Below are 16,097 nucleotides of genomic sequence, written 5' to 3'. Positions count from 1 at the left end.
ACTAATGCAATGCATTACAATGCTAATGCATTGCAATGCATTGCAAAAAATCATCCTTTCTTTTGCAGGCTGCATACACCAGCCTGCAAAAGAGAGGCTTTGCAGACAAGCCTGGGAGCCTGTACAAGGCTCCCGGCTGTCATGGCAACGGGACGTCAGCCCTGGAGCATGCTCCAGAAGCCGGCGATCCCGGGCAAAATGGCGGCGCCCATGCGCCGCCTGGAAAATGGCACCTTTGACCGCGGCGCCGGAGGGGTTAATGCCTCCGATCGGTCCGGGGACCGATCGGAGGCATGAGAGCCGGTTGTCTACTGCTTAAAGCAGTAGACACCCGGCAGCTATGGCGGCCGCCCGGCTCCTGGGCGGTCGCCATAGTTACAGACCCGACATGTGCCGTACTATTACGGCGCATTTCGGGAAGGGGTTAAACAGCCGAGTCAGGGTATGTTCACACGGAGGAAAAGGCCACGGAAACCTTTTCCGCCTTGTGAACATTGCACATGGCTAGCCGCGACGGGATGCTGATGCAGGAGCGTGTCTTGAGCCATGGACGCCGCGGCTGAATGAGCCATGGAATCTTCGTTGAGATAGGGAACTTCACTTCTTTTTTCTGCTCCTAGCTAGCGGGAAAAACAAAAAAAGCGATCAGCTCCCATTGAAGTCAAAGGGAGCCATTTTTGCAGGCGGATTCCGTGTGAACATACCCTAAAGCAGTAACCTTGTGGATAGTAAACTATATAAGATCATGGGATACATCAAAAAGGCCATAGATACAGATGTCTGCACCCTTATTTTTGCTTAGCTTTCCACATACAGTATAGTATATTTGCTTTATCATGTCTTATTTTTTTAAAGCTGGTCATCTCACATCACACATCTCCAGATGTTGAACAGAGAAAAAAGGTAAGGAAAGAGATATCTGTACATATGATGGATATAGTTCTACATCTATACAATTCATCAGGGAAAATGAAACATGGAGTGTTGTATACAGTTTAAGGTAACCACACTTATGTGTAAGGTAAAACAGATTTAGCAGCGCCCAACCAAGTAAGTAATGGAGTGGATAAGAAGCGAGCATTTCACAGAGATTCTTTACTGTAAGAGCAGTGAAGCTGGTCTTACACGACCGTAATGCTTTTACGGTCCGCAAGTTGCTGATCAGCAACACTAGTTGCTGATCATCAACATAGACTCCGCAGATGCCCGTAAACTGCCATACTCGCCCATAGAGTTCTATGGGCAAGTCCGTGCAGTGCCGTGAATTACAGCCAATACGGACATGTTCTATAAATTGCGGACCTCGGTTGCGGCCCGGCACACCATGGATAAAATATACGGTGGTGTAAGAGGCCGCATTGAATATAATGTGTCTGCAAATGGTCCGCAATTGAAAACCCTCAATTGCGGACCATTTGCGGTCTTAAACCACGGTTGTGTAAGACCAGCCTGAGGCTATTTAACTCACTGTCACAGTATGTTGTGTAGGTGAATTCACTGTCCAAGTTCTGGATGCCTTTCTTGATCATGGGTGGGGGGGGGGGGGTTGCCTTCATCTGGATCAAAACTGTAGGGTTATAGGTTAGACTTGATGGACCTCTATCTTCATCTACTATGTAAATTCATACACCTGTATGGGAGCCCACACAGTTCCTTAAAGGGACCCTATCCGCAGGTTTGAGGATACAAAACCACCAGCATGTCCTTGGGTGCTATTGGTTTAAAATCTCAGGTATCCTTTAAAGGTTTTCTGCCCTTTTGCTGTATCATTTTCCTATAAAAAATACATAGGATGAATGTATTCAATATATTTAGAACCTCTTTGAATGGTATCAAATAAGTAAAACCTCCATGACTTCTATTCCAACTCGTCCAGATTCCTATCTAGCATATGCATTCTGACCTCCAGCACTGTTACCTGTCTTTGAGCTCATTGGAGTGACCTGTGATTGAGTGCAATAGTTATATGTTCATGGTGGGATGTCATTGCTAGAAGACAAGATATAGTGAACAGTAGGGGAGCAGCGATGGATTGGCAATAATTCTTTTCACCCACATGTTTTCCATGGAGAAGCAAAGCTGCTACAATGTGACAAGTCCATCATGTGTAAAATAGTGCTCAGACAAAAAAATGACACTACGGTACTTAGTTACTTTTAATCGATAACTGTTGTTTTTGCTTGGAAAGGTCATAAAAATACATTAGACAGAATAATCATCACTATATATTGTGCTATCCTCTAAACCTAACCCCCAATTCCTTCTAGTTTAGAAATGTGTCACTTTTTGGGATTCTATTGTTTCTCATATAAGGCGTACACTCACTGGAATGGAAAATTGACCGGCAGCCAGTCTCAAAGATTGGAGGTAGCTGTTGCCTTACGATCCTTTGTTCTCTCTTCTTCTCTGACCTCCAACACTGGAGATCAGTGCACAAAGAAGAACCTAAATGCAGTCAGCCAGTAAATGGCTCACAGTTCTCGGCTTCTCGGGGCCAAGGGAATTTATCTGCAATGCTAATTTCGGCAACATTTGTCATTTTGTTTCAAATAATCGCTCATTATATTTTTCAGTGGTTAACCTTCATTTATTCTTTTGGATACACTCTATGGATATAGCCGCTTAAATAACAACATTTTCCATTTCAGTTACTAAGTTTTATTATGGCAGCAGTCTGTCAAGTGAAGCATGAGAAATTTAGCTTTGCTGACAATTCCCCTAATCCACGCCATGATGCTGATTTACAGCCCATGCACAGGGTCTTATTATGGATCTGTAGTACTTATAGCCTGCTATGGGCCCACTCTGTACCGCCATGTGCCGACAACTGCCAGCTAGGTACAACTCTGAATAAGGATTGTTGTGCCAGAAACATGTTAGTACTAGTTACATGAATAAAAATATAGATTTTATCATCCTAGTGCTGGGTCATTTTGCATCGCTTTAAACCAATGCTACACAGCAGACATGTTTGTTGATCAGAGAATAGAGATGAACGAGTACTGTTCGGATCAGCCGATCCGAACAGCACGCTCGCATAGAAATGAATGGACATAGCCGGCATGCGGGGGGTTAAGCGGCCGGCCGCCTTCAAAGCGGAAGTACCAGGTGCATCCATTCATTTCTATGGAGCATGCTGTTCGGATCGGCTGATCCGAACAGTACTCGCTCATCTCTATCAGAGAACCATTTTGACATTTTCTGTCAAGATATGCAAGAACATTTACCATATACTGTATCTTACTGTAACTGCAAAACTTGCTTATCAGTAGCTTTATTGCAAACAGCTGATCAGTAACGGTCCTGGGTGTCAGACCCACTCTGATCTAAAGTTGATAACCTATCTATCCTAAGGGGTATTCCCATCTCAAAAATCCTATCAGTTATATTATTTATATCATCTATATTAATAACTCATGTAAATTCAAGAGTTTTCCTAAATACAATGCTTTAGCAATGCTGTTCTGTTTGCCTGCTATGTGAGTTTATTCCTTCCATTGTTTGTACATTAATCCTTGGTCTAAAGCAGGGGTGGGCAATTAATTTTCCCATGGGGCCGTATAAGAAATTGAAACTATGCTAGAGGGCCGTGCCATGACAAATTTAGCTCCACCCACTTCTACGTTGACTCCGCCCATTCCCAATCATCTTTCCATGTGCCCCCACACAGTATAATCCTCCTACAGTCACCCTAACATTATATGCTCCCACATTGTAATGTTCCCTTCCAACTGTCCCACAGTATTAGGTCCCTCTCCTGGTGTCCCAGTATAAACTGGTGGAAACTAGAAGGGACACAAAACTGGAGCAGCTGGAGGGGGACATTAAACAGTGGGGGTAGTTGGAGGGCGGCAATAAATTGACAGCTGGAGCGGGACATGAAACTGGGGGCAACTAGAGGGGGACATTAAAATCAGGAAGCTGGAAGCAGACATTAAACCGTAGGGGTAGCTGGAGGGTGACATTAAACTGGGGGCAACTAGAGGCAGACAGGTCCCCCTACAGCTTCCTCCACGGTTTAATGTCCCACCAGTCTAAGTGCCCTCTTCATCTTCCCCCAGTTTCATGTCCCCCCCCCCCCTCCATTTCTCCCTCAGTTTCATATCCCCCTTTATTTTCCCCATTTCATGTCCTCCCTCCATCTCTCCCCCAGTTTCATTTCCCCCCCAGTTTCATGTCCCCCCCCCCTCCATCTCCCCCCTCCATCTGCCATCTCTGCCCTAGTATAACATTCCCCTTCCATCTCTGCCCCTAGGTTACTGAGACACACACACACATATATATAGACAGACAGACACACATATAGACACACACACACATATAGACACACACACATATAGACAGGCAGGCACACATATAGACAGACACACACACACATATAGACAGACACACATATAGACAGGCAGGCACACATATAGACAGGCACACATATAGACACACACACATATAGACAGGCAGGCACACATATAGACACACACACACATATAGACAGACACACATATAGACAGGCAGGCACACATATAGACAGGCAGGCACACATATAGACACACACACATATAGACAGGCAGGCACACATATAGACACACACACATATAGACAGGCACACATATAGACAGGCAGGCACACATATAGACACACACACACATATAGACAGACACACATATAGACAGGCAGGCACACATATAGACAGGCAGGCACACATATAGACAGGCAGGCACACATATAGACACACACACATATAGACAGGCAGGCACACATATAGACACAGACACACATATAGACAGGCAGGCACACATATAGACAGGCAGGCACACATATAGACACACACACATATAGACAGGCAGGCACACATATAGACACACACACATATAGACAGGCAGGCACACATATAGACACACACACATATAGACAGACACACATATAGACAGGCAGGCACATATATAGACAGGCAGGCACACATATAGACAGGCAGGCACACATATAGACACACACACACATAGACAGGCAGGCACACATATAGACACACACACACACATATAGACAGGCACACATATAGACAGGCAGGCACACATATAGACACACACACATATAGATAGACACACACACATATACACACACTCTCTCTCTCCCCCCTGTAGCTCACCTTACATCTCAGTACTTTATGACACGCTCCACATCTCCATCTTCGGCCGGCACTAAGACACGCCCCCTAGACACGCCCCCTAGACACGCCTCCCTAGTCAAAGCTGTGCGGGCCGGACTTAATCAGTCAGAGGGCCGGATATGGCCCGCGGGCCGGACTTTGCCCAGGTCTGGTCTAAAGCCTAGATCTTATCTAGTATTATAGGATGAATGATCTGACTCACTGTTCTCTGGAGAGGAGGGGGGCTGAGTTCTCTGGATCATGCTTACAGTCAGAGCTGTTATCTTCTGCTAATTGTGGTTTGCTTATAAAGGCTCGGATAGTGTTGTTATCTCTATGTATACATAAAAATAACATGGAGTATACAGCAAGTCTGTTGTCCTGGTAGCATATAAAGTATAGGTTTTTTCTTTCTCTACAAACCTGTGTAATATAAATTACAATAACTGTACATATTATTTTATCTGCTTTATTATAGATTTCTAGCAATCATAATAAATTAGCTCTAATGGTAAAGGCAATGTCTATATTTACCCAGGTACTTCATAGTGTCCTGTAAAAAGTCAAAGCCTACCTACTAGCTTGCTGAATAAATTGTACTTCTTCATAATCGCACCATTTAATATTCTGGAAATGGGAAAAAAAAGTTCATAGTGAGGTAAAGACGGTGTAGATGTTACCTATATTGTGTGAGTCAGTACACTCATAGCGATACTGTGTCTATATGTTTCTTGTTATGTTTTAATACTTATTAAAAAATAAATTAAACTTGAAATAAATTAAAACTTTATTTCCATAGCCAAATTTTGGCACCCCTAACAATTTTATAATTTGATATATGAGGCTGTGTAAAGTATCGATTTTGTGGGACATGTAGTTAGCAGTGATATAATTTACAGGAATATGTGATATTTTTTTTTAAATCACTTTTTATTCACATTTTGTCAGTCAAAACTGTGAAAAAAACTACAACAATTTGACAAAATTTAGCTTTATTATTATTTTTTTCACACCTCCCCACGAAGTGGGCTTGAACCTGCAATTTATAGATGTGACATACTGTAAACTGCCACAGGCAAGTCTCAGTAGTGATATTGCGATGGGAGTCCTGAGAGCCTTCGGAAGGCTCCTGGTTGCCATAGCAACTGAACAGTTTCTGCAATCATGCTGTGCAAGAATCGTTGTGTTAGTGAACTGTTCTCAATCCCTCAGATGTTGCGGTCATGTTTGGCCATGATATCTGAAAGGTTAGATACCAGCGATCAGAGATGTCACTGCTGTCTAAAATAGCAGATACCCCAGTTATGTTCACAGTAAGTTTAAAGGGATTCTACCATTAAAACCAATTTTTTTTTGTGGCTAAGATGTCGGAATAGCCTTTAGAAAGGCTATTCATCTCTTACCTTTAGATGTGATCTTCGCCGCGCCGTTCCTTAGAAATACCGTTTTTTACCAGTATGCAAGAGCAAGAGCGGCCTCCCAAAAATGGCCACCGGCCGGCATTCGCACTTGGCTCTGCTGGTGTCTCACTGGCAGAGTCAACTGCACAGGCGTCGGAGGTGACGCAGGAGGAAGACAACAGAGAAGGGGAGGTTCTAGCCGAAGATTGAGGCGTCGCAGGATCGTGTTCTCGAGCAGCAGTGTAAACGCCCTCATTGCATTTTCAGCACTGGGGCCCACCCCCCATCGCTGTGAGAGAACTAATTTGCAGACTGGTAAAAAACGGTATTTCTAAGGAATGGTGCGGCAGAGATCCCATCTAAAGGTAAGAGATGAATAGCCTTTCTAAAGGCTTCTACCATCTTATCCACAAAAAAAGAGGTTTTAATGGTAGAATCCCTTTAACATGTTGATATGTAAAATATTTGACAATATTCTAATAAATAAACTGCAAAAATACCTGTATAATCAAGTAACTAATAATCAGTATAATTTTATAAAAACCCCATCTTGCCTAACCAACATTCTTGGAGGAGGATGTAAGTCTAAACCTGGATGTTGGTCATACAACTGATGTGGTTTACAGATGTAGCAAAGTTTAACTTGACAGACAGCAACAGATCCTGAGGGACCCCACTGATTATAATGGGGTCCCTCAAGTGTCTGTTATGTTTTTTAACATACTTCACCAGATAAAAAAAAGTTGACCTTGCAGGGTTTTTTCACCTAAGATTTCTGTCGGATACTGCATCGGAGTGTACAATACAGATGTGAACGTAGCCTTGGAAGTGATGTCACTTACATGCAGAAATATATGTGTAGTTAAAACAAAGACCTTGTGCAGGATTTATTCTTTTCAAGGCCTTTACAAGGACCTGGGGAGATTCTGATGGGGAGAAACGGCAATTTACATACGAGAGGGCTCTTCATAGTTAAAGTAGTCAAACTATGGAATAGCCTGCGCCAAGAGGTATTACTAGCAGGTACTATGACTGCATTTATAAAGGATCGGGATGTTTAAAGATATTTGCATTAGGGGGATGTTCACATATAGAAATTTGATGCTGAATTTGTCTAGCAGAAACTTTCTGCTTCCAGAATTTTTTCTGCTTGTTAAAAACCGATGAGTATTTTAACGCTAAATTTGAAGTTGATTTTGATGATGACTTTGAAGTGGAATTTGTAGGAGTGACATTGTATTTTGCCCTTAAATTAGCGTCAAATTCCTACATGTAAACTCTCCCTTTATGATAATCAGTCTAGCAATTAATCTTGTATAAAAAAATTTAAAAATGTCTAACCAATGGACCAATGTCTTTTTTTTCATCTTGGGGAATTTCATCATTGCCTCTATCCCAGTATTCTCGCAAAGAGGGATGATATTGACGTGCACATTTGGCGCAATGTAATAATAATAATAATAATACATTTTATTTCTATAGCGCCAACATATTCCGCAGCGCTGTACAATTTGTAGGGTTAAAATACAGACAGGTACATTACAAAGAGAATCATTTCACACAATGGGACTGAGGGCCCTGCTCGCAAGAGCTTACAATCTATGAGGTAGAGGGGGTGACACAAGAGGTAGCAGGGGCAGCATTACTTATACAGGGGTCAGACACTTCTGTAATAGAGGTGACTGTCATTACACAAACATAAAACTTTATGAGCCGTCACCAGTCGTGTCCTGTAACATGTGGATGGAGCTTGGACCTATAAAGTTATCCTGAGATGACATCATATCATGTGGGGAAATGTGGGAACGGGGACAGAGGAGGGTTAAGGGTTTACGTTAGACATTGTGATAGGCTTGTCTGAAAAGATGCGTCTTTAGTTTGCGTTTGAAACTGTAGAAATTGGGAGTTAATCTGATTGTCCGGGGTAGAGCATTCCAGAGAAGTGGTGCAGCTCGGGAGAAGTCTTGTATACGAGCGTGGGAGGTTCTGATAATAGAGGATGAAAGTGTTAGGTCATTGAGTGAGCGGAGAGCACGGGTTGGGCGGTAGACAGAGATGAGGGAGGAAATGTAGGGAGGTGCGGCATTATGGAGAGCCTTGTGGATGAGTGTGATAACTTTATATTTTATTCTATATTGAATAGGCAGCCAATGTAGCGACTGGCACAGACCGGAGGCATCGCTGTAGCGTCTAGCCTGATAGATGAGCCTGGCCGCTGCATTCAGAATAGATTGTAGAGGGGAGAGTTTAGTGAGGGGAAGACCGATTAGTAAGGAGTTACAGTAGTCAAGGCGAGAATGAATCAGAGAGACAATAAGTGTCTTTAGTGTATCTCTGGTAAGGAAAGGGCGTATTCTGGAGATGTTTTTGAGGTGGAGGTGACATAAACGTGCAAGTGATTCAACATGAGGGGTAAAGGAAAGGTCTGCGTCAAACATAACCCCAAGGCAGCAGGCCTGCTGCCTAGGAGTTATAGTAAGGCCTGAGACTGCAATGGATATATCAGGGACAGATCTATTAGATGGTGGAAACAGTAGTAGTTCAGTCTTGGAGAGATTTAGTTTCAGATAGAGAGAGGACATGATATTTGAGACAGCAGAGAGACAGTCACTGGTGTTCTGTATGAGTGCAGGGGTGATGTCACGGGAACATGTGTATAATTGGGTGTCATCAGCATAAAGATGGTACCTGAAGCCAAATCTGGCAATGGTTTGTCCAATGGGGGCTGTGTAGAGAGAGAAGAGCAGGGGGCCTAGGACCGAGCCCTGAGGAACCCCAACAGCAAGGGAAAGAGGGGAGGAAACAGAGCCCGCAAATGATACACTGAAAGTGCGGTCTGAGAGATAAGAGGAGAACCAGGAGAGCGCAGTGTCATTGAGACCAACTGAGCGGAGCCTATTGAGGAGGAGATGATGGTCAACAGTGTCAAAAGCTGCAGAGAGGTCCAGAAGAATAAGAAGAGAGAAGTCACCATTGGATTTAGCCATTAGGAGATCATTGGAGACTTTTGTGAGAGCCGTTTCAGTAGAGTGCAGAGCGCGGAAGCCAGATTGTAAGGGGTCAAGCAGAGAGTTAGCAGAGAGATAGCGGATTAAACGAGAATAGACCAGGCGTTCCAAGAGTTTAGAGATGAAAGGGAGATTAGAGACAGGTCGATAGTTAGCAGCACAGGATGGGTCCAGGGAGGGTTTTTTCAATAGCGGGGTTATAACAGCATGCTTGAAGGAGGATGGGAAGATTCCAGAAGAGAGAGAGGTTAAATATTTTAGTAAGGTAAGTAGTGACAGCAGGCGACAGAGATTGGAGAAGGTGTGAGGGGAAGGGGTCACTGCTGCAGGTTGTAGGGCGAGATGAAGAAAGTAGTTGGGAGACTTCCTCTTCTGTAACAGGTTCAAAAGATGAGAATGGACAGTCTGAAGTGCGGTTGGTGAGGGGATCCTTGCTATGGTAGGTGGTGGGATCAATGCCACCTGTGGCTTGGGCAGTGATTTCCTGACGGATCTTATCAATTTTAGCATGGAAATACGTGGCCAGGTCATCAGCACTAAGGTCTGTGAATGGCGTCTGCACCTTGGGTGTGAGTAAGGGGTGAAAAGTTTCAAAAAGCCTTTTAGGATTGCTGGAGAGAGAAGAGATGAGGGCGGTGAAATAGTCTTGCTTGGCGAGGTGAAGGGCAGAACTATATGTTTTAAGCATAAACTTGAAGTGGAGGAAATCTGCAGGTGAGCGTGATTTTCTCCAGAGACGTTCGGCACACCTAGAGCAGCGCTGAAGAAATCGTGTCTGTGGCGTGTGCCAGGGCTGCTGCCTCCTATGTGGGACTTTACGAGTGGAGGGGGGAGCAACCTCATCCAATGCATTTTTAAGGGTTTCATTATAGTGACTGGTGGCCAGATTGGGACAGGAGATTGAGGAGATGGGGGACAGAGAGGACTGCAGAGTATCTGAGAGGTGCTGGGTGTCGATAGTACGCAAGTTCCTATATGTGTGTTGGGTAGGTGTATCTTGTGAAGAGGGCACTGATGGTGAGAGACAGACGGTTATGATCAGAGAGGGGCAGAGCAGAGTTAGTAAATTTAGAAACTGTGAGGAGTCGATGGAAGACCAGATCAATCGTGTTTCCACCTACGTGTGTGGCAGAAGAAGAACATTGTGAAAGACCAAGAGAAGTGGTTAATGAGAGAAACTGTGAGGCAGCTGGGGAGTGAGGGGTGTCAATAGGGATGTTGAAGTCACCCATGATGAGGGTTGGAATGTCACTGGATAAAAAGTGGGGAAGCCAAGAAGCAAAGTGATCCAAAAATTGGTAGGGTGAGCCAGGTGGACGGTAGATCACGGCTACACGTAAGGAGAGTGGGCGGAAAAGTCTGATAGCATGGACTTCAAATGAGGAGAACGTGAGTGAGGGTACCGGTGGAATGGCCTGAAAAATGCACTGTGGTGACAGAAGTAATCCTACCCCACCACCCTGCCTATTATCAGGCCTGGAGGTGTGAGCGAATTGTAGGCCACCATGAGACAGAGCAGCAGGGGAGGCCGTGTCTGCCTGCTGGATCCAAGTCTCAGTAAGGGCGAGCAGGCCGAGGGATTTACTAAGGAATAAGTCATTAATGTATTCTAGTTTGTTACACACTGAGCGGGCGTTCCAGAGAGAGCAGTTAAAAGAGACAGGGGAAAGATGAGGAGAAGGAACACGGTAAATATTGATGAGGTTTGTAGGCCTTCTATGTGTGCAGGGAGAAGAAGAGTTAGTGAAGGAAGGAGGGCCGGGGTTAGGAGAGATGTCCCCAGCAGCTAGGAGGAGTAACATGGACAGAGACAGAAGGTGGTTCAGTGATTTATGTGGGCGCTTCTGTTTGGTGTCACTGCTAAAAGAAGTAAAGGGATTAAAAAGACTGAAAAGTGTGTGAGAGCTGTACATGGGAGAGGGAAGAAGAGAGGGACTGACATGGATGGTGTGTGCTGGTGGTAGAGATGGAGGAGAGGACTGCAGAAAGACAATGGCTAAGATAGTAAGAGACAGTGCAGCTACAGGATACCATGTGGTAAAACTTGTTATTTTAGGTTGTAAGTTACCTGGTGGTCTGCCATGGTTAGCCTGTTTCGTGCCCTGTTTCAGTGCCATGTATAAGTGCACTTTGGTTAATCTGCACTTCGGTTAAGATGCAATTTGGTTAAGATGCATGCTACAAATGAAATGCCCCTGCATGAAATGCTGTCCCATAAGCTATATCTACTTATATAGGAAAGCAGAGCTTCAGAACTAGCACCAATTTAAGTTGTTAACTAATTAGTCTACAAACTGTGACACATGAGGATGCTAGCAGTGTGGATCTAAGTAAACACTTGGTCAGAAACAGCCATAAAATCAGTGAAGATCAAAGACTTAACTAGTACAGATAAGAACACATGGAAATGCTACAATATAGTTCAGGGATCAAGCAGAGGTGGATGAAATAGAGGATCATATACCATTCAATATTACAGCAGATGAATGAGGGGATATGCAGAACAGCAAGCAGAGGTGGATGAAATAGAGGATCATATACCATTCAATATTACAGCAGATGAATGACCTTTCTTGTGCCAAACACGCACCACAAGTCTTGATTTACACCTCACCCTACACATTGTACAAATGTGGGCAGAGTGTAGGGTGGGCATTGTGGTGGGCTGAGGCAGGGACATCTCGGCTGGACTGATTTATTATAACTTGCACTCATTTTCTGGCATGAGTTAGAATGGAAATCTATGCTAGTTCCTACCTCTTTATAAACCTCAAGTTCCCTGCACCACTGGTTGTTTATTAAGGCTAGAATCCAATAGGCCAGTCTTAATAAATTTGCCCCATTGTATGTTACTATGTAAGTTGTATAGTAAGCCTTAGAAATAAAAAACAAAAAAATGTAATGAAAAAATATACATGTACGTACACACAAAGCAGTATACAAAATAAAAGGAGAATAAGGTTAAAAAACAAAACAAAAAAAAAAACAGGAATTTTACCATTCGGATTGTTTAAGAGATTCAGCTGTGGAAATCCGCAGCAAGAATTTTGACAAATTACAAGATTTGTCAGATACTTGGAAATATATCCAAAGATTTTTGTCCATGACCCTTTTTTGTAGGAACCATAATCGACCAAACTTTCATTTGAGAACCTCCTACCTGTAACCAGAGTTGGCTAATTACATGCACAAAGTCATCAGTGATTCGACTTATTTAGGAGTATGCCATAACTCTGTAGGGGCACCTCATATAGAAATGGTACGCCTAGCAGGTGACATAGAATGTTTTTACTAGTCCAGGCATATCTAACATAAAAATTAAATTATCCTTTCAATGGATAGGTAGATTGGTTTGGCTACGTTATGGGTTCAGATTCTTGAGGTCAGTGAAGCGTCTATGTTCCTCGACTATATTTCTGTAAGTGGACAGTTATAATACATGAATTATGACATATGAAGTTACAGTTTTCCTTTGTTCCATATAGGGATCACCCCTTCTAGGCATAAACCATCCCAAGCTGTCTAGTATGACCCTCACAGAGGCATTTAGCTTCTTTCCATTGACCTGGAAACAAGTTTGATTAACATTAAGATCCTGTACCTAATGAGTTACTTGCATTTTGAGATGTGTATTGAGCACTGAACCAACTTAATACGCACTCACTCCTAAAACCAGACATAATTAGAACAACGAACAAAAGTCATAACTACATACAATATATATATATATATATATATATATATATATTCATACTATCCCCACTCCACATGACTACAGTAGCAGCTTTTGCCCTATTTATCATATTTAATGTGTAATAAAATATTTTTTCAAAAATTAATTGTAGATTTTTGGATTACAAGTGATAAGGTCGTCTTTTCTTTCATTAGTTACCAATATTCATGAGCTTTCTTATGTAAACTTGTATAATACATGGTGGTTCAATAAACTTTACGCTAATACACTGGTTGGTAGATTGTGCTGAGCACATAGACTGGGTTAACTGGGACATGAAAGATGTTCAGTTTCTGCCATTAATCTAAGTGGTATACAACAAAGTAGCAAGCATTTGCTCATCAGCAAGACTATCGATTCTAATAGCAGCTACAAGAAATGAAAATAGATTGATGTCAGTGTCTTTTAGTCTTTCCACAACAGGATTAATTTATCATGTCCAGGTGAATAGCAGTCTGAGGCTTCTCTGCCTTATACATTAGCCCTATATTTCTCTTAAAGGTGCTTTACATTCTAACATAACATTGTTTATAAAGCTCTTACTTATACATACAGGAAGTGTCATATTAACTTGTTTAAGAATAAATACTCATAAGAACCATTTTCAATCTGTATGCAAGCCTTTCATCAATGAGAAACAAAGGAGAACCAGGCTAAAGTTTGCCAAAGACCATAAGGATTGGACCATAGAGGACTGGAGTAAGGTAATCTTCACTGATGAGTCTAATTTTCAGCTTTGCCCAACACCAGGTCGTCTGAGGGTAAGTTCACACGGGGTTTTATTGATTGGAACCTGAGGTGGAGGCCGCCTCAGGTTCCAATTCAAAAACTGGGTAGCCATGACTGAAAGCCGATGCACTGCTCTGGCATCCAGCCGTGTACTCAGCTTTGAATTAGTACCAATGAGGGTGTGTCTTCAGGCCGAATCGCGAGGCGACTCAGCCTGCAGAATGAGCACCTCGCTTCTTTTTTCTGGCAGCCGGAAGAAACGGCTCCGGGAAAAAAGACCTGAGTGGCTCCTATTGATTTCAATGGGATCCGTCTTTTTGGTCAAGGTTTTGAGGCAAATATGGTCTCAAAACCCTGACCCAAAAACTCTGTGTGAACTTACCCTAATGGTTAGATGGAGAACTGGAGAGGCGTACAAGCCACAGTGTCCTGCACCCACTGTGAAATTTGGTGGATGATCAGCAAGGCTGGAATTGGGCCGGTTAATCTTTGTGAAGGACGTATGAATCAAGCCGCATACAAGGTTATCCTGGAAAAACGCTTGCTTCTGCTCAGGCAATGTTCCTCAACTCTGAGGCCTGCTTTTTTTCAGCAGGACAGTGCGCCATGTCAAACAGTTAGGTCAATCAATGTGTGAATGAAGGAGCACCACATAAAAACCCTGTCTTGACCAGCCCAATCTCCAGACCTGAACTCCATTGAAAACCTCTGGTATGTAAGCAAGAGGAAGATAAATAGTCACAAGCCATCAAACAAAGAACTGCTTACATTTTTGTACCAGGAGTGGCATAAGGTCACCCAAAAGCAGTGTGTGAGCATGAGGAGTAACACTAAATCTGACAATTAAATGACTTATATTCTGCTGTTTTTAGCAGTGTTTCCCACTGCATTCTGTATGTATAGTTTTCATTCCTCATTGATCTGGAGTGCTGAGACTAGTGTCATACACTGCATACAGTGGGGCAGATTTATGACAACTGGTGTCTACAAGACCATTCTTCACATCCATTGTTTCGGCAGAGGATCTCCTCATTTACAAGAAAGTGTCTGCACTCTTATAAATTAAAGGGGTGTTCCCAGCTCCCTGTTTCAGCAGCTTTAATTGCTGTCTCTTCCTCTCATTTTCTGTATCCCCCCTCCCCAGCTTGCAGAACAGTACACTATGAAGTCTCACAATACTTATTATGATTCCTAGAAATCTAATATAAATGCCGATCAGATAATATGCCCATGTCTGTAAAGAATGGACTCAGTGTTATCTGTGTGTTTACATAGACAGATAACAGACAGAGCTTTATCAGCAAACTGAAATTAGGGCAGAGCTGTAGATAACAGTGAGAGCAGTGAGTGATGTCATCTGTCCTGTTTTATCACACAGGTTTGATGCTATGGAAATGCTGTGTGAACAAGGGGAGATATAATTTCACATAGCAGGCAAACAAAGCAGCATTGCTAAAGCAATATATTTAGGAAAACAAGTGATTATGAAGATAATCTTGTTTCCCTTAGTCCTAACAGCGGCACAATGTGGGTATTTCTGCCCTTGTGTGCTGGTAGGACAGGCGGATTTTTAATTAGCCAATCAAAAAAGCGTGGCTGGCCCTATAAGAGGGCACAAGAACCTCCCCTCTGCGTGTTAATACAAAAGTACCTCCATATTTATACACAGTTTTATACATAAGATATGATTCCCAGGGTGGGAAATCTTGTGCCGCTGTTAGGACTAAGGGAAACAAGATTATCTTCATAATCACTTGTTCCCTGTCGTCCGTACCAGCGGCACAATGTGGGGATATAGCAAGTAGGCCCAAAGATGGGCGGGATTATTCCATGACAGAGCTTAAAATGGTCTGGGCAAAGGCAGAGGAATCTGTCACCCGGTCCTTCAGGCGGTAATGCCGAATGAACGTGGACTCAGATGCCCAGGAGGCAGCTGCACAAATCTGATCTAAGGACAACGCACTCCTCTCTGCCCGAGAGGTGGACACTGCCCAGGTTGAGTGGGCATGAAGAAAAGATGGGGCCGGACGCCCTTGGGCGGTGTAGGCGACCTTTATGGTTTCGGAAACCCAGCGGGATATCGT

The sequence above is a fragment of the Leptodactylus fuscus genome, chromosome 8 (genome assembly GCF_031893055.1).
Source record: "Leptodactylus fuscus isolate aLepFus1 chromosome 8, aLepFus1.hap2, whole genome shotgun sequence".
NCBI lineage: Eukaryota > Metazoa > Chordata > Amphibia > Anura > Leptodactylidae > Leptodactylus > Leptodactylus fuscus.
This window is presented reverse-complemented; position numbering follows the sequence as displayed.